The sequence below is a fragment of the Lethenteron reissneri genome, chromosome 61 (genome assembly GCF_015708825.2).
Source record: "Lethenteron reissneri isolate LAM-NWPU_2019-01 chromosome 61, ASM1570882v1, whole genome shotgun sequence".
NCBI lineage: Eukaryota > Metazoa > Chordata > Hyperoartia > Petromyzontiformes > Petromyzontidae > Lethenteron > Lethenteron reissneri.
Window position 1 is genome coordinate 8,825,907 of NC_083839.1, and position 18,593 is coordinate 8,844,499.

At 52.1% G+C, this 18,593-nt stretch overlaps 1 protein-coding gene across 2 annotated transcripts in view; it reads right to left on the minus strand.

The window, feature by feature from the left end:
- Window positions 1-18,593, minus strand: part of LOC133358182 (bone morphogenetic protein receptor type-2-like) — a 65,398-nt gene that overhangs the window by 45,666 nt on the left and 1,139 nt on the right. The window lies entirely within an intron of this gene.

Here is an 18,593-nt window from a genome sequence, read left to right on the forward strand (position 1 = left end):
TAACTTTGACTGTCATGCGATGAGCAGTACTGTTTTGGGCAACAGCAGTGTGTGAACCACTTGAAGGTATTTGAGAGGTAGCTCTACGAAGTCTACTTCCACGGGGTATCCCCTAATCTGACATGAAAGGCTTACACCGCTCTTTGAAAAATAGGAGCAGATCGCTTGTCTCATCCAAAGATACCGATAGTGCCAATTGCGAGAAAATTACAAAAAGATGCTCAAAGGGTTCAACTCGGTCAAACGCAGTGGAGCCAGGCAGCGGTGGGAGCGGCCGACGAGTTGGGATGAGCGATGGTCACAGGCAAGGCCGGCTCCACGAATTCCACGCGCATGTGTTCGCGTGTGTGCATGTTTGTGTGTGTGGGGGAATGGTAGTTAGTGGGGAGCGATAGTGTAGCGGTTAGCGCCACGCTGCGCTATGAACCCGGCGACCCGAGTTCGATTTCCGCTCACGGCCAATACCAGTGATGATTATCTGAACTGGTCCCTGGCCTCCCCTAGGTAGTTTCATCCTCAAATGAGAACCTGGTGCGGTGCGTAAAAACATCGCCATTGGGGAGACAAAGGCGGCCGGACGTGGTGCTGGCCACCCACCCCTTCGTGTACCGTTCAAGCCTTCAAAAGTGCTACTCGCCAACAGCACTTGCCTCTAGAGTCCCGTTAAGGCTACCCGGGAGGATCCGCGTCTTTGTCTGTGCGTGTGCCGCGGCAGCCCCTCGCACGAGCCCCTCGCACGAGCCCCTCGCACGCCCACGCACGTGGCGAGGCAAGGGGAGGCAGCGGCAACTGCCGAGGAGAGCAAACGGGGAACAGATGGGAAGAGCAGCCGACGACATCGACACACAACCAACTGCCGCACAACGCGTCGACTATCCCGGGGCCTTCAACAGTCCTGGGGTCGTCGACCGCCCCGCGACGACCCGTCAACCATCCCGGGGGTGTCCAACGTCCCAGGGACGTTGACCCTGTCAACATCCCGACCGCGCCGAGCCGCAAGCAACAGCGATGCAATTCGGCTTGGCCGTTTGCCGAGCGAAAGGCTGACGATCGATTGCCTTTGGAAACACTAATGTAGACACTCATGTAAATAGTGTACGTTGGAACAGCATTGGCTCCAAAAGACATTCCTTTGGGGGCGCTCTGTAGGAAACCAGCACTGATATCCAATCCGACTGCGCTCATTCCAAAGTTATTCAGCCACCTATGATTTGTGTAGGCGTTGTTTTAAACTTGCATGAGACCTTGGATTCGTGCGAGTCTCATTTGTGCGTATGTATGTTGAACTTCTTTCGCGCCGTACGTAGACAATTGTGCTAATCGTTCTGTGTTGTTTGATTTTAGTTTTTAAATCCACGTTGTCGGAATAAGACTTTTTTTCTTAAGCGTCGGCATCGCTTGAAGGATCAACAACAGATGGAGAGAATTAATGATGTGGTTGTGGCCAAAAGGGGGGAAACATAGCCGAGGGTAAGCCCGAAATGGGTGAAATCGGAACGCGTGTGGGAGTGAGATGGAATCCAGATGCTGGGAAGGGAGACGGCGGGTTTGGCGTTGACTGATCTCCAGTCCACAACAGACAGAAGGAGGACGATAAGGATGAGGATTTACATCGACTCGGCCATTTCAATACTGAGACGCTTCACGACGTCAATGAGGAACGTGGACCGACGGGGGTGGGGAGAAATGCGAAAACTACGGAGTGGGAACTACAGAGTGGGAACTACGGAGTGGGAACTACTGAGTGGAAAACTACGGAGTGAAAACTACGGAGTGAAAACTACGGAACGAAAACTACGGAGCCAAAACGACGGAGTGAAAACTACGGAGTGAAAACGACGGAGGGAAAACTACGGAGTGGGAACTACGGAGTGAAAACTACGGAGTGAAAACGACGGAGTGGGAACTACGGAGTGAAAACTACGGAGTGGGAACTACGGAGTGAAAACTACGGAGTGAAAACGACGGAGTGGGAACTACGGAGTGAAAACTACGGAGTGGGAACTACGGAGTGAAAACGACGGAGTGGGAACTACGGAGTGAAAACTACGGAGCGAAAACGACGGAGTGGAAACTACGGAGTGAAAACTACGGAGTGAAAACTACGGAGTGAAAACGACGGAGTGAAAACTACGGAGAGAAAACGACGTAGTGGGGACATCAGTGAGCGCGGAGCAAGAGTCGTCTACCAGAGGCCAGAGAGGCGATGCAGCCAACGGGAGAAACATTCATTCATTAATTAATTCACTCCGCACGTTTGGTTGAGACCGAGACACTCGCTTGCCGCGGAGCGCTCACAGAATTCGATCGGAGCTGCTCGGGTCATTTGTTTACCCCGGGATGAGGGGGGGGGGGGAGAGAAAGGGGAGAGCACTGAACATAAACTGCGAGGCAAAATAACTTTGCACGTGCCAAGTAAATGTATCACCGGCTAAAGTCCTGCAGAGCAGTGATGGACTCCTGTCCATTCCCCGGAACTCTTATTATCGTCGTTATTACATTCGTACATATGTTGCACTTCTTTCCCACCGTACGTAGCCAACTTCGATAATTGGAGGTGCTGGGGGGGGGGGACAACACACTAAACACACAACAAGCTCGCTCTAAAGAAGTGAAGTTTTCAACCTCGGGGCTGACGAGGGGCACGCTAGGAACGCTGAACCCAATGCCCCCCCCCCCTGCCCGACCCCCAAAAGAAACGCGATAACAAGACGGGACGGGGAGGGGTCCTCCAACCCCCCGTGCCCCCCCCCCCCCCCCCACTGCCGCTCATGTCCCCCCGCACGCAGGGACTCTGGGAACCCTGGGGGCTCTTTTGTAAACAAACAAAAAGAAGAGAAAACTTTAAAGACAACTCAATCACACTTTGCCGAGCACAGGCCCTGGGGGACCCGCAGTGTCACGCGGCCAGCAAAACAGCGGCAGGAGTAAAGTTGTAGTGGACAGGAGTTGGCGGTGCCTTCTTCAATCGAGGGAAGGTCATCGCTCGCTCGCAGGCAGAGCTCGGGGGTGGGGCGGGGGGGACGATGACGGCAGAGAGACATTGCAAGGTGGAGCATTGCGAGGGAAGAGGCAGAAAGAGAATTGAGGTGAGCTGCAGTGTGGTGAGCTGCAGTGTGGTGAGTGGGTGGGTGAGTGGGTGGGTGGGTGAGCCAGCGGGTGAGCGAGCGATTGAGCGAGTGAGTAAATGAGTGAGTGGTGAGTGAATGGTTGGGTGAGTGGGTGGGCGAGCGAGTGAGTAAGTGAGTGAGTGAGTGGTGAGTGAATGGGTGGATGAGTGGGTGGGTGAGCGAGCGATTGAGCGAGTGAGTAAATGAGTGAGTGATTGGTGAGCGGGTGGGTGGGTGAGTGAGTGAGTGAGTGGGCGAGTGAGTGAGTGAGTGGGTGAGTGCATGTTGGAGGTAGGTGAATGGGGAGCGGTGTGCTGTGCGACGAATCCGGCGACCGGAATTCGATTCCCGCTCGCAGCCAACACCAGTGACGATCATCTGCACTGGTCCTAGCTGGGCCTCCCCTAGGTGCGATTTGTGAAAACATCGTCACTGGGGAGACAAAGGCGGTCGGGAGTGGTGCTGGCCACCCACCTCCTCGCATTCTAGCAGCACTTGCCCCAACAGTCTGTTCAGGCTTTTCAGGGATCTTTGTCTGTGTGTGTACAACGTGTATATATAGAGTTACACATTCACACGTAAACACCAGCACGTGTAGACACGCGGTGTTACACGTACAGTGTACCCTGCGGGGACACAAAGCACGCCGGGTGGACAGCCCCCGTGCTCGCCTGGGACCGACCGTCCCACCACTGCCGGGACCCCTCCTCCCACTTGTCTCCCCCGTGGCACAACCGCGCGCTCTCTCAGCAGCCTGGAGGCGGAGGCTCCGGGCTGCGCTGAGATCTGCGACGGCCGCGCGCAGACAACCACCAGCACGGCGTGTTGACACTGCGGCCCGAGTGCCGCTCTGGCGGCAATAACACGGCCCATTCGTCTGCTATCGGCTCGCGGCAATCTGCCTCCTCGCCGACGACTGACGCAGGTTCGGGGCGTCACGCCCACGGAATCCCATTCGCGAACACCGCCCTGGCAGAGCGCGCGTCGGTTGAGTCTCAAGACGCGGCCACGGGAGGGTCCCGCGTACGGGAGACGACGTTCGGCCGATTCCCGTTTGCGAGTTTTTGTTTTTTAGATGTCGCGGCCGCGAAGCGAGTTTCAGACCCAGCGCGCGACCGCCGTTCGTGCCGCATTTGCTCGGCGCCGGGGAGCTTCTCCGGGCGAACGCGACGCGCTGGGCTGGGACCTGAAAACGCGCACCGGGCGGAGAGGAATTGGGGCGAGCGGCGGTTCGTGGCCTCGCGTGGGGAGGAAACCCTCGCTAGCAAACACCAAAAGCAACAAAAAAGCGAACAGTCTTGTTGTTTCGGTAAAGTCACGTAGAACGTAGAACGTGACTTTACGTAGAACGTGACTTTACCGAAAGAACCAAGAAGATGAATCCCTGCAGTCACGAAAGCTTTAAATCGAAAGTCTTGTTGTTGTTGTTGTTCGTTTATTATCGTCGTCACTGATCTTTTCATCAACGATGGTGGATTATTATTATTTTTATTACCATTATCGTTTCATTTACTGTGATTGATCGGCTACGACGAGAGAGATCGCATGAAGAAAGAAGCAACATGCAAGTAAGAACGAGAGCGTGACGAGGAGACGAAGAAGATAAAACCAAGACGCTTGTGTGTTCCCAAGCTTTAGCCAGGAAATGCTGACTGCCGAGTCATCGGGGCTGCATCAGCGGGGGTCTGGGTTGTGGTAGATGTGTGTGGGGTTTTTTTTTGTATTCAGAGAATTTTGTGGGATGGAAATGTCAGTGCCTTTAGCAGGAACACGTGACCGTTACACTAGGCAGTACAAAGACAAAGATCTTCCGTATGGCCTCAACAGACTGTTGGGCAAGTGCTGTTTTCGAGCACCTATGAAGGCCGGCACAGCACAGGAGGAGGTGGGTGGCCAGCTCCACGCCCGGCCGCCTTTGTCTCCCTCGCAACGATGTTTACACACTGCACCAGGTACTCATTTGAGATTGAGTCGAGCTAGGGGAGGCCCAGGACCGGTTCAGATAATCGTCACCGGTGTTGGCCGTGAGTAGGAATCGAACCTGTGTTGCCAGTTTCGTAGCGCAGTGCGCTAACCGCTACACCACCGCTCCCCCCCAGGTTCGTAGCGCAGTGCGCTAACCGCTACACCACCGATCCTCACGCACACCAAAGAGCGACTGAGAGATGTCTCACACTCTGCCTGTTGTTAAACCAGGAACCAAGTGGTAGGAAGAGGATGAGCCATGCACCCAAAATAAGCGCAATGAAATTCGCTTTCTCCAAATGTGAGTTTGTTTTCGGAGAGCGCGCGACCTGCTCTGGAGAGCGGACACAAAAAGAGGCGTTTAGCAGCGCGACTGCTTCGCTGCGATTGCTCGCATCGAGACAACTCATTGTCTCGGTTGATTTACAAACTAATTTTTTTCATTTCTCATCCTTCTGTTGATTTACTGGGAGACGTTTGGGCCGGCTGTTCGTTCGGCTCACGACTCGAGGAATCGGCGCGGGGGCGAGACGAACCGGTCGGTGCTTCCTGGCGCGACCGTGCACCCAGAAGAGTGCAACATAAGACAAATTGGCGTCTTGCGAGACGCCCTTCGACTGTTCACATGAACGTTTGTTCAACTCTATCGGGCCGTAACAAAATCTCGCCGCTCGGTATAAATGGGAGCAGATCGCACGGGGCGAGGGGGCGGGGGGGGAGGCAGATTGGCGCCTGGGGCGAAATGGACGCGAAACGCATACAACTGCCCATTTGGTGACGATGGAGACAAAATGTCACGCACGGTTTTGGTTGTAACAAAAAAAGAATCCTCCGGCAAAAATAAAAAATTCGCCACGCCGAGAATCTGGAGCGCCACGAGATGTCAGAGCGGTTTGGATATCCGCAGTTGTCAACTCCGGGACTTATGAGCAGCAGCAGCAGTGGCCGAGCGCAGCCGCCACGAGCGGCTGCGAGCAGCGAGTGTTTATGAAGCCCGTGGCATGAGCGGTGCGTAAAAAGAAAAAAAGACTGAGAATAACCAGACGCAAGATCATGCTCGCCGGCGTTGTCTCGCGCCACCGGACAGAGTTGGAACGGCTATCTGCAATTTTACAATTTAACACTCAGATAAACCACAGTTCAACACCATTTCCGAGTCCAAATGAGAATGCGGCGGCGATAGGAATTATGGAATGCGATTTGATGAGATGACGTTGACCCGGACGCGGTCTTTGACAGCGGTGGAACGATTCGCCCTTCTCACGGACTCGCTGTCGCCGTCACCAGGCATTGTCACAATTCGGGACTCCAAACGTTTAAGAATCCGCAATGTGTTGCTGCGAATCTAGCGGCCTCTAGCGAACGCAGCAATCACCTTCACCCAATTACGTACAACGCACTGCACGAGCTTCCATTTTTTTTTTTATTAATTTACGAATAAACGCATTCAACTACGCAAACCAAGACTACATGCTGAGCCGTCGTCAGGGTGTGGCGAATCGGGTCGACTGCCCCAGGCCCCACGCCTCGGGGTGCCCCACGACGTCACGCTATCAGACGCATCGCGGCTTCGCGTGAAGGCGTTGGGGGGGGGGGGGCCCACACGGCGTCATTTGCCCCGGGCCCCCGCCCCCCCCATGGACGTCCCTGCCTAGAAGTCTGCACCTCATCAACGCTCATCTTCATTGGCGGTCACGAGCCAGTGGTGGAAATTCCACATTCCTATGACAAAGTCCAGTCCGCACAACCACAGCTGACCGCCCACTTCGTTTCGGGCCCCACGGCAGGTAGTGACAGGCTGCCTGCCCGGCCATCCGTGCCACTGTTTGGGGAGATCAAAGACCTCTGCGAGCCTGACATTGGGTCCGACGTAACCTTTCACGGTGGTAACGACGCCGCTCGCTTGCCCAGGAAAGTCTCTCGTCGAGTCTCGGGATGTCGCTCAGGAGGGGTCGTCAAATGGGACGTTTTGCCCAGTCCCGTGAATGAGCGTTTGGCTTGCGGGCGGGAAAACCAGGAAAACACTCGGGAGAAAACACACAATGTACGTACGTGTGCTGAACTTCTTTCGCACCACCGTACGTAGCCAACCGTGCTAATCGGAGGTGCGGGTGGAAAGGACAACACAACTAAACACAACAACAAGCAGTTCTGAAGACATTCGTTTTCAAACGCTCACATAAGTCCATACAAATGGGAAACTAAAAACTCTCGGGGCGATGTGCGGAAACGGCGGCCACTGCCCAGAACAGAACCACGGGACGCGTAACGCAGATGCGGTGCACAATTCACAAACACGGAGGAGGAGGAGGCATCATCATCATCACAGCAGCGACGATCCACTACTCCGGACTCCGCAATCATCTGGCTCATCAACCACCTCGGTGTGATATCACGGCTGTGGCTCGACATCAAACATCACGAGCCATACGAAGAAGAGACCCATAGACTCACGTGGAGATCCATAGACTTACACAAAGTCCCATAGACTCATACAGAGACCCATAGACTCACACAGAAACCCAGAGACTCACACAGAGACCCATAGACTCACACGGAAACCTAGAGACTCACACAGAGACCCATAGACTCACACAGAAACCCAGAGACTCACACAGAGATGTATATGACGAAAACATAATCACAGCATAATAGAGGGTTTTGGGGGGGGGGGGGGGGTTAGATCGCGATCTAACCTCTGTTATGGATACTCCCAACAGCAATGATTCACCACTCCACCACTCCGGACTCTGCAATCATCTGGCTCATCAACCACCTCGATGTAAAATTATAGTTGTTGCTCGCCATCAACATCAGCAGCCACACGAAGTATGTAGAACTTATCTCGCACCGTACATAGTCAACCGTGCTCAGCAGAAGCAGACTCGTGGTTTCAAGAATCTAGCACTGCCATAAAAAAAAACTAAATATTTTATTATATTTTACCCACTGACCGTGTTCGTGAGCATAAGGCAGATTTGAAACACAGTAGGACCAACACTTTGGCCGTGGCTGATCATTGTTTTAATGCGGTTGGCTCACACGAAATAGATTTCTCTAAGACGAAGGTACTTTGTAAGCCCACTGGCTATCAACAAAGATTTGTTCATGAAGCCATCCATATATACAGACACAGACACAATTTTAACCGAGAGGATGGGTACAAACTCAGCAATCATTGGAAGGACGTCATCAACCAGTTTATGTCATAAGTGGCTGTGATGTTCCCATCCTGCCACCTTCCGATGTTAGTTTTTTTTTATTTTCCCCGTGGATTCCGCGCTCCGATTTTACATTAACAGGTTAAACGTCTCACACCAACATCGCCACCTCCACGCACCGACCTCGACGTGGCGGCGGCTCTGCGATCTCACACTAACACGCTAATCTCTCACATTCACATCGCCACCTCCGCACGCTCGTCGTGGAGGTCGCTCTGCGATCTCACACTAACACGCTAATCTCTCACATTCACATCGCCACCTCCGCACGCTCGTCGTGGAGGTCGCTCTGCGATCTCACACTAACACGCTAATCTCTCACATTCACATCGCCACCTCCGCACGCTCGTCGTGGAGGTCGCTCTGCGATCTCACACTAACACGCTAATCTCTCACATTCACATCGCCACCTCCGCACGCTCGTCGTGGAGGTCGCTCTGCGATCTCACACTAACACGCTAATCTCTCACATTCACATCGCCACCTCCGCACGCTCGTCGTGGAGGTCGCTCTGCGATCTCACACTAACACGCTAATCTCTCACATTCACATCGCCACCTCCGCACGCTCGTCGTGGAGGCGGCTCTGCGATCTCACACTAACACGCTAATCTCTCACATTCACATCGCCACCTCCGCACGCTCGTCGTGGAGGTCGCTCTGCGATCTCACACTAACACGCTAATCTCTCACATTCACATCGCCACCTCCGCACGCTCGTCGTGGAGGTCGCTCTGCGATCTCACACTAACATGCTCATCTCTCACATTCACATCACTAGCCCCGCCCTTCCCACTTCGTTTATGACCCTTGGGCTACACCCATTTTAAACGTTTAATAACAACCAGCTTTCCCCCTCTTTTTTTCCTCCTAATGACGATAGCTGGTGTTGTGATCGAAACGTCATAGTTTTTTGTTTATTTTTATTAATTTTAACTTATCTACGTGACTTTACCAAAAGACCCAAAGAATATGTTTATGAAGACCATTGTGTTATGCTGCACCGGTGTATACCGCCAATACGTCCAAATGTCATTGTAGACTCATGGCTGCCAGATGTTAACTACCTCGCTTTGTACACAGGAGGTCGTGGGTTCGATCCCGACCCTGATGCCTGCTGTATATTTGGCGTTTGCATGCTCTCCCTGCGGTCGCGTGGATTTTTCTCCGTTTTTTTCGCTCCACATTTAAAAACATGCGTTTAGAGTTTTTGCTGATACGATACGCCCACTTTGTTGAGCTATCATTAGTGATAGACAGGTCGCTTCTGAAAATAAGCTACGTAGCTCAGTGGACCTTACCTGATAAAAAAGATATAGTTTTTTTGTATTGCTCAAGAAATATGAACAAAATTTATCAGCAAACATAACTTAGATTACTACAATCGCGTAAAACTGCAAATAACATGACTGAATAAAACACATTTTGTTAAATCAACAATAAACTTTTAGTTAAAAAAACACACACATACACGGCCGTCTACGTTTATACAATAAGCCGGCTTTAGGAAAAAAAACAAGGAACAATACAATAAAATAAAAGCTGGACATTCCTTATTTTTAGTTATCATTGTTTAGTTTTACAAAAAAATGAATCCATTGTCTAAACTTTTCCAGCCCCGGTTGGAATAAACATCTCATCAGAACAGTTCCTCAAATGAAAGGGGCCTTGCGTCGACAGGGAGGAGAGGTCAGAGGTCACGCGCGGTTCCTGCCGCGTCAAATGAGGCCCGGCGCCACGCTTGGCGTGCCTGACCTGCACCGCAAGGCAGTAGTCGTGGCGGTGGTGGCAGTAGTAGTGGCGGTGGTGGCAGTTGTGGTGGTGGCGGTGGTGGCAGTAGTAGTGGCGGTGGTGGCAGTTGTGGTAGTGGCGGTGGTGGCAGTAGTAGTGGCGGTGGTGGCAGTAGTAGTGGCGGTGGTGGCAGTTGTGGTGGTGGCGGTGGTGGCAGTAGTAGTGGCGGTGGTGGCAGTTGTGGTGGTGGCGGTGGTGGCAGTTGTGGTGGTGGCGATGGCAGTTGTGGTGGTGGCGGTGGTGGCAGTAGTAGTGGCGGTGGTGGCAGTTGTGGTGGCGGTGGTGGCAGTTGTGGTGGCGGTGGTGGCAGTTGTGGTGGCGGTGGTGGCAGTAGTAGTGGCGGTGGCAGTAGTAGTGGCGGTGGTGGCAGTGGTGGTGGCGGTGGTGGCAGTAGTAGTGGCGGTGGTGGCAGTAGTAGTGGCGGTGGTGGCAGTAGTAGTGGCGGTGGTGGCAGTAGTGGTGGCGGTGGTGGCAGTAGTGGTGGCGGTGGTGGCAGTAATAGTGGCGGTGGTGCCAGTTGTGGTGGCGGTGGTGGCAGTAGTAGTGGCGGTGGTGGCACTAGTAGTGGCGGTGGTGGCAGTTGTGGTGGCGGTGGTGGCAGTAGTAGTGGCGGTGGTGGCAGTAGTAGTGGCGGTGGTGGCAGTAGTAGTGGCGGTGGCAGTTGTGGTGGCGGTGGTGGCAGTAGTGGTGGCGGTGGTGGCAGTAGTAGTGGCGGTGGTGGCAGTAGTAGTGGCGGTGGCAGTTGTGGTGGTGACGGTGGCAGTTGTGGTGGCGGTGGCAGTTGTGGTGGTGACGGTGGCAGTTGTGGTGGCGGTGTCAGTTGTGGTGGTGGCTCTCAGTGACTTAGAGCTCTTGAACGTGTTGTTTATAATGGTGGTCCTGATGGTGGTCATGATGGTGGCGGCGGTGGCGGTGATGGTGACAGTGGTGGTGGTGATGGTGGCAGTGGTGGTGGTGATGGTGGCAGTGGTGGTGGTGATGGTGGCAGTGGGTAGCCTCTAACGAGTAATGGGGGAACATCCATGATTGTTAGTATAAATATTTTTTCTAACTGAATAGAATTGTCTATGTTTATGTGGAGTATTCACGTGATGATGGTGCTTTCAGTGGCAGAATGGTGCCAGCAATGAGCATCGTGTGTAAGCAAAATTAAAATTGACTTGACTTGACCATTGTTAGCGATTGTTAATGTTCCATTGTCATCATCATCAAGGCCGTAATAATAATAAATATTGGGGGGGGGGACACATCTCCCCCCCCCCAATATTCAAATATGCTCAAATTGTCCCCCCCCCATATACTGCTATGCAAAAATTGCTATGCTATGTAAATAAAAACAATTTGCTAAACCTTGGCCACAATATCTGGACTTGTCTTCATATAAATCAATGCATAGACGTCTGTTTATATGATTGTGGTTATGGTTGTACTTTATTAATCCCTACTCTCTGCTATTACATACAATGAAACAAGAAATGGTAAAAAAAGTAAAAACAGAGCGATGTAATACTATACACTATTAGACATTATTGTAAAAAATAAATGAAAAGTCCATCCCATGTGTTCGTGATTTTTTTATATTTTAGGCAGGAAATTACTTTTCAAATTTAGATTTTTTTTCTGGGTTGGGACCCCCAGACACCCAGGAAGATTTGGTCCCCCCCATGTTGACTTCATGGCTTCGGCCTTGCATCATCATATTCATCATGACGATGATGAAGCCTCATCGAGGCTTGAGACTAATTTCTATAGTTTAGCATTCTCGTTTTATCACGACAACTGATATTTATTTAGCTATTTTACTCTTATAATATTTATTCCATTCTCTTCAATGCATTTGCTTTATTTTTCGAGTAGCTTTTACAACATTTGTCGTTGTCTTTTATTTTACTTTAATTCGTGGCCTTGAAAGGGGCTCGATAAATAAAGATCACTACGATTAAAACAGTGTACAACTATGTTCGTATTGTTATTATTGTAGTGATTTATAGACTTGTTTGCGAATACTTTCTCTTCATATGAAACTATTTATAGGCAGTACTCGCACCTGCAAAGACAAGCAGGCAAAGATCCCCGTGTAGCCTGCATAGCCTGTTGTGGCAAGTGCTGTTGGCGAGCACCTATGAAGGCTGGCAAGGCACACGAGGGGGTGTGTGGCCGGCACCATACACGGCCGCCTTTGTCTCTCTGGTGGCGATGGCTTTGTCGACCTAGGGGAGACCCCGGACCGGTTCAGATCATCGTCACTTGTGTCGGCTGTGAGTGGGAATCTAACTCGGGCCGCCGAAGCAGCACGCTAACCGCTACACTACCACACACAAGCACACATACCCTCACACGAATACAATTACGCACAAAATGGAAGCATGCGCACACACACACTTTAAAATATATTTTTCAAACTTCCCAAAATACACCACGGACGCCCATGAGAATGCTTGGGGCCCACAGAGACTCTGCTGCTGTATAAGGAATCCCAGTATTCTGTGGATCTCAGTGACTGAGAGCTCTTGAACATTTTTGTTTAAAGTATCAGCATAATAGCTGCTATGTGTGACTGATCGCACGCGCTTTGTGTGACTGATCGCACGCGTCTTCCCCGTGCCCGATGGGACACGCGATGATGCCTTTCAGAGAGGCCCCATATTATACACAGCCCATTAGTCAATCCACTGCTGGATGAAGGCCTCCCAATGCCACATCTGTTACGGGGGTTCGTTGACCATGCGTGTTTTACGTACGTACTGTATGTACGTATGTTGAGCTTCTTTCACACCGTACATAGCTAACCGTACTTCAATCGGAGGTGCGTGGGAAAGGATAACAAACTAAACACAAAAAGCAGTTCTAATTAAATTCGTTTTCAAATCTAGATGGGAAGAGATGTGATCCCAGGCAGGGCCAGTTCAGATATTACTCGCCGCTCATGTAACCCGAGGTGGGCAACAGAACTGAGTTCACCGAATGTAGAGAGCGGCTCGTGCGCCAACCGCTGCGCCACCACTCCACCACGGCGGGCTCACAGCAGTCGGTAAGCGCTGCATGTTGCAGGGATGCTCGTGACGTTTGACCCCCATAGCAGAGGTCAAACTGACCTCAGCACCGTACCCGGGTGCAAACACTGAACTTGGCACGGGCGTGAGGCCGTCTGGCAACTGGCAGGCCGCAGCTTTCGGTCCACTGCCGCCCGGTTGCTGCGGCAGAGGGGCAGCGGAATGTTTGACGAGCGAGATATTAAAAGTACACAAGCCCTCTCTCACTTATTACCTTATTTTACAATGTCACTCCTATTTGCACAGCGGTTTCCTCCTCACACTCAGACACAAAGACAAAGATCGAGCCGCCCGTGTAGTCGGAACAGACTGCTGGGGCAAGTGCTGTTAGCGAGCAGCACCGATGAAGACCGGCACGGCTCACGAGGGGGGGTGGTGTGGCCAGCAACTCGCCCGGCCACCTTTGTCTCCCCAGTGGCGATGTTTACACATCGCACCAAGGACTCATTTGAGGTTGAGTCGACCTAGGGGAGGCCCAGGACCAGTTCAGATAATCGTCACTGGTGTTGGCCGTGAGCGGAAATCAAACATTCATGGTCACAACTAAACATGTACTCAGACTTTCACAATCCCACACTCACAAGACACACAACAACAACCGCCATTCACCACTAAGTGGCGGTGACGTCGCTACGACGCTTGTGCCAGGCTATGTGCACCTTGAGGCCACGTGAAGTGTCGAATTCCCGCTGGCAGGTCACGGGGCAGACCCAGGTGCCCTGGGTCGACTGACTGAGATGAGTGGCTGATGCACCACCTGTACCCCCTACTGTGCCAACTTGCTGTGGTTTTGCCACCCGGCGCTCCGCTCGCTGTTGTGAGCGTCGCTCCTCCGCCCCCCGTTGTTGCTGGAGGGCTACTGCCTCCAACTGCCCAGTAGCGTCCTTCACGAGCCTCCTCCACAGAGGACGATCTTGACACCGCTGGTACCAGTCATCGGCAAGTCCACTCAGCTCCACATCCTCCTGTACCACATCACTCCATCTCTTCTCTAGCCCGTACTGCGCCCGTCTCACATATACACACACACACAATCATATTCATACTCACACAAACACGCAGACACGCACAATCACGTACATTCATACTTATGTAGTGAGGTAAGTGGAGCCACTATGGTGTTTAGCACCAGCTACATTCACAAGAGTAGAACGGTGCGTCTTGAGGCTCTCTCTGGCACCACAGTGGGCATGGCATGGAAGCGGGGCCCTTGGGGGCATGGTTCTGGTGACGGTCAGAGAGAGAGGGCAGGTGAGGACGTGGCAGTCTGGGTGAACCCGAGAGGGCACGTGACCGCGACAGGGTAACGAGGGGGCCCAAAGGGTGGCTTGAGGGACACGTGGCGCTCGGTCGAGAACCTTCTGGTGAGGCCACGCTCGGGAGCATAAAGCGGAGGTCCCGAGAGCAATCGCGGCTGTCTGTTGGAATGGAACCCGTCGGTGCTACGTCTCTTCGATCCTCGCTCCTCGGTCTTTACGCTCGGCTTCGTGGGTCAGGCAGTGTGTCACAGACTGACCCGGTTATGTAGTTACCCCGTTGTGGTCTAGTTAACCAAGTGTACATTTATGCAGTTACCCTGTTGGGGTGTTATAGTAAACGTGTTGCTTCCAAGTTCTAGTGTGTGCCTCTGTGAAGTCCACTACACTTACATACACTTACAGCCACACACAAACACAAACATGACAGTCAGAAGTACACAAAGATTCCCGTATCACCTTAAAAGTAAGCACGCGAACAATCACACACTCCCATCCAAAGACAAAGATCACCCGTATAGCCTGCACTAACTGTTGAGGCATGTGCTGTTAGCGAACGCCTATTCAGGCTACAATTTGTTAACGGAAATTCAGTATTAGTACTTGTGTTATATAAATATTAACATTAGAAATATGGACCGTAAATTCCGATATGGAACATTCTTGATGGCTTTTTAATGCCTTAATATGCATATAATTGTGTCGTCATCGTCCATGCAAAGTGCATCTCTCGCAATCGCCGGGGAACCACAGCCACAAGCTGGAAGGCAGCAGCCAGGCCAGTGAACCAGCGCTGCCAACAATTGCCCGAGATCTGCAGTCCAAGATCTATCAAGATGTTTTCAGGAAATTAATGAGTTTTTAAAATTAGCAGTGTGACTTCAGGTCACTGGCTACCTATTTAATAGATATGTATGTATGGATGTTGAACGTCTTTCGCATCGAATGTAGCCAACCGTGCTAATCGGAGGTGCGGCGGGGGGAGGACAACACACTTAACACACAAAGCAGTAAAAAATAAAAGAGTTTTCAATTAAGAAAATTATTTTTAATTCCACAGGATTTCAGGGAGCTGCGCGCACGCCCCTCCCGTTGAATCGGCAGCTTTATGTATCCAGAAGGAATCCGACAAGCTAAGAAGCTCTTTTGAACAGACGTGGTTGTTTAGGAACATGCCAAATAAGTCTCACCGAGTCCTAACATGCTCTTTGGGAGGGTCCTGCCGAGTTTTTTTGTTGTGCCAACGCCAACGGAGTAATTCGCAGTGTAACGTTTTCCCCATTGGGATGTGCCACACACCACCGGTGACATTGTACGGTTTGTTTGTTTGGCTATGGGGAGTGACTTGGAGAACTCGGAGCAAACCCGCGCAGAACAGGGGGAGAGAGAACCTACAAACTCCACGCAGAAAGGTGCCCGAGTCGAGAATCAAACCCAGGTCCCTGTTGCTGTTAAGCACAGGCGTTACCACTGTGCCACCCGTAGTGCCCTCTTGAGCCCAGACGCTGGCCCTGTAGAGGTGTGACGATGCATCTATTCGTCGATGAACATCCACGCGAGCGTCAAATCACAAAGTGAGATTTTGATTCAAATATATTGTACGTGGACGGCCCCTTCACAAACCCGCACTAACCAGCGTGGTGAAGTGTGGTCAAACAAGCCCCCGATCGCTGACATGGAGGGAGGATGCCTTCATGCCTTCATTCGGCAATGGATTGGCAAATGGGATATACATTATTTATTATTACCACGTACTTTAACGGCATCGCGTGAACCTTCTAGCCACTAATGGCCGCTACATTCACCACGATGTTAAACATCGATTTTTTAAAATTACAAATTGGGGGTGATACCACATCCCGTCCGACTGTGATCTGACAACCTCACACCCCGACACCACACCAGGTCCGACTGTGATCTCACAACCTCACAACAAATACCACACCCAGTCCGACTATCATCTGACAACCTCACACCCTGACACCACACCCAGTCCGACTGTAATCTGACAACCTCACAGCGTTCGAATCAGTGCCAACAAGGCCGGCGAGCGTTGCATCAGGAGGTGAACGCGCTCCGGGGATGTCCAATGCCTTCACGAATTCGAGCCTCCGATCCCCGGCCCGTGCGCACACGTGGCCCAGCAGAGTACGACGCCCCATCTCCAGGGCGATACGGTGACCATACCCAAGTGTGGGGCGGTCTTCATGCAGCAGTGGATTGACAAAGGGCTGTCGATTATTATTACGTTCCTTAACATTGGTGACGTGCGAATCAAATGACCGCGTGTAAATGTTCCTGTTTCACGACGAGTCTCCCTCTGCATACGCAAAGCTGCCTGTGCGTTGCTCACTCGTTCGTTTGTTCGTTTCTCACTCCACTTGTTCCGGTGAGGCTCGTGGCGGCAGCACATTGAGTCAGGCGTTCCAGACCTCCCTTTCCCTGGCGACGTACTCCAGCTCCTTCTGGGGAACTCCCAGGGGCTCCCAAGCCAGGCAAGCTACACAATCCCACCTGCGTGTCCCGGGCCAGGGTCTTTGCCCAGTGGGACGTTGCTGCTGCCCGGTAGAGTTCCAGGGGGAGTCTACCGGGGGGCATCGTGACCGGGTGCCCGAACCACCTCAACTGGCTCCTCTCGATCCGGAGGAGCAGCGGCTCGACCCTGAGGCTCCCCCGGGATTACCGAGCCCCTCACCCGATCACCCTGCGGAAAAACTCAATTTCGGCGTCTTGTAGCCGTGATCTCAACTTTTAGGTCTTTACCCGAAGCTCCTGATCATAGGCGAGGGTGCCACAGTAAATCCAGCTGCTCGCTCGTGACGCGTGTAACACAATACTGTACGTACTACACGTTTATATGTACTTGTATGACTCTATCCTATATATAAAACTCTAGGTATATATATACATACACTAAAAAAAAATCCCTGAAAATCCTTAACAGACTGTTGGGACAAGTGCTGTTAGCGAGCAGCACCTATGAAGGCCGGCACGGCACACGAGGGGGTGGGTGGCCAGCACCACTCCCGGCTGCCTTTGTCTCTCCAGTGGCGATGTTTACACCACACCAGGTACTCATTTGAGGCTGAGTCGACCTAGGGGGAGGCCCAGGACCGGTTCAGATATTCATCACTGGTGTTGGTGGCCGTGAGCGGGACTCGAACTCGGCGCGCTCACTTCGTCCTCAACACACGTGCGGGAGTGAAACCCCACCACATGTACTCGAGTTAGACATATGACAGACATGCAAGGATCGTCCCTAGTCTTGTGTGGGATGGCGTTTTTAAACGAGGAAAAACAATGCGCTATTAAGGGGCCAGTGCCCGAAACGTCGACTTATATTTTTCATCGAGGTTTATGTTGTTGTTGTTGGGTTAGATCACGTAAACATAAATGTGCCGTTAAACCTTCTACTACCCGACACAGCCGCTTAGTGAGGTGAGTCACTCAAACAAAACTAGCAACTACGACTCGAAGTAGTAATTACGAGTAGTCGTTACTCGTGCAGCGCACCGGCGATCAAACCACGACAAGACTTCTGCCGTGGATGAGATAGCTCGCGAAAGCCGACAACGTGTTACACGATTACCATTCGTTTTCTTTTAAAAGCCACGCAAGAGTTGTTAATAACACGGAGGGTGTTTGAATTTGTCTGTGAATTGTGTCAACACAGCAGCAGCAGGAGCAGTAAATCACCTGGTTCGTATGAACGAGGAATGCCGTCATTAATGGACCGAATCGAATTTGCGACCCCCAATCTACTCGAGTAAACGGAACTTTTGCTCAGCATCGGTGCCTCCCGCTGGTACCGATGAGTCCTAATAACGACAAGAACCGGCGTGGAGTGTTTCACGGTGAGTGGCACGTGTTATGCGGTGAGTGTTTAGTGGCGAGTATCACGTGGCGAGTATAGCGGTGGTGGTGACTGCAACGGTGACTGATGAGTCTTAATAACGACGAAACCGATCCACAGGAACGTCTCTTCGAGTGATGCGGTGAGATTTGAGTGGCACCCATTCGTGTTCACGCTGTGGGTTAAACGAATCGATCCTCCCTTCTCCCACGTCCGAATGGATCCCCTGAAGCGGCCACGCCCGGCCGCCTTTGTCTTCCGCCCCGGTGGCGATGTTTGCTACACGCGGCATCGGGGTACTAATTTAAGGCTGAGTCGACCTAAGAGGGGGAGCAGGACCGAATC